The sequence below is a fragment of the Trachymyrmex septentrionalis genome, unplaced genomic scaffold, assembly GCF_001594115.1.
Source record: "Trachymyrmex septentrionalis isolate Tsep2-gDNA-1 unplaced genomic scaffold, Tsep1.0 scaffold6, whole genome shotgun sequence".
Taxonomy (NCBI): Eukaryota; Metazoa; Arthropoda; class Insecta; order Hymenoptera; family Formicidae; genus Trachymyrmex; species Trachymyrmex septentrionalis.
The window spans coordinates 4,367,737-4,369,406 of NW_017305778.1; positions in this window are offsets into that span (position 1 = coordinate 4,367,737).

Consider the following 1,670-nt stretch of genomic DNA (forward strand, 5'->3'; position numbering starts at 1 on the left):
CTCCATGAGACATTGACTGGAAATGAGTATTCCTGTTCGCTGAAGATAAAACTAAGTAAGAATTAGTAGTATAGTAGAGGTATCTCTGATGATATTTTTCGATGATATAAGACTTAGTTGCATGAAAGAGGAGAGTTCATTATCGCGGAAGGTACTTGTAAAGTAATTCGAATGGAGTAGCGGCGTAATACCGTACGTACGAAGTACGTGAAACGAAAGAAGAGAATGGCTTCCCTTTCGGAGATTTCATTGTGACGAGTAGAAGCGAAAAAATGAAAAGTATCGTGAGGCGTGTAAATATAGCGGTGTACGATATTTACTAGAAACGAAAAAAAATCAAGAAACGCATTCTTTGAATGCGGACATGTATGTACCTCTCTCTTTCTAAACGGACCCCAAAGTCGACTGACTACTAAAGTAAACGAAGAAAAAGAATTATAAAAAATTAAAAAAAAACGTAACGATAAGCGTATCGAGACTCGATTAAGTGTGCAGCGCACTCAGATACGAGATACACACAGGCATGCACGTGCAAATACACAGTTGTGGATTCTGCGAAGAGAAAGTATTTCCGGCGGATGCGCGTCGAAGACTTTATCCGACAAATTAAATACTTTCTTTAGTCTACTTTGTATATTTAACACGAAATCTCTTTTCTTGAATGTTGACAAGAGAGTGAAGTTTTTCGATTATTTTACGGAGTAAAGATAAAGGCTGCGTTCTCATTTCGTTTCAGTGCAGTATCTAATAGCCGCCATTTTGCTGGATATTGTACTGGGTATTAATCATGAAACTTTAGCCCTAAGATGGAAAAAATGAAAAATGAAAATTTTAACCATTGAAGTTAATGGTTAAATTTTTGGAAATTTTTCACTTTTTACTTTTCATCCTAGGAAAAAAGTTTCATGATTGATACCCTGGAGAAGCGTTCTGACTAATGATACATTGTAGCTGGCTAGTTATACATTGCAGCTTTGCACGCGTATTGGTTCATAACCTAAAACTGTTCTGATAAACTGTTCTGATAAGGTATGATGTCACTAGCCAGTATCCAGTTATTTGGGAACGCTTCTCCAGGACAGTATCCAGTAAAATGACGGCTACTGGATACTGCACTGAAACGAAATGGAAACGCAGCCAAAGTCTTTTCGATTATTTTAAGTGCTCCGAATTGATTATTTTTATCATGTGTATAATTTTATATCATGCGCAATAATATTGTTTTTACGATAATTTTACTTATAACTCTTAAACTATAAGGGAGGAAAAGAAAAAGAAAAAAGATAGATCTGTTCATCTTCACCGTTTAATTTAATGACTTTCGTCAGAATCATTGTATCTTCTCATCGAAACTTTATATTAAATGAAGGAGTAATTTCTCCCTTTTTTTTCTCTTTTATTTACTTTTCTTTTAAAAAAAAAAAAACAAGATAAAATAAGACTAAGATATACCAAATGAGAAATGTAAGGACAAGTTTCGTTAGGTTAGTATCTATCGCATATCATATGGAGACAAAAATACATGCGCTGATACACACTGTATTTGCCTATGGCGTTCGGGTATGTTTATATCTGGGACGCGCGAGACCACTTTTACTCTAGTAAGAGTATACGACTAGAAGTATTAATATTTAATAATAATGATCAATATATATATATATATATATATA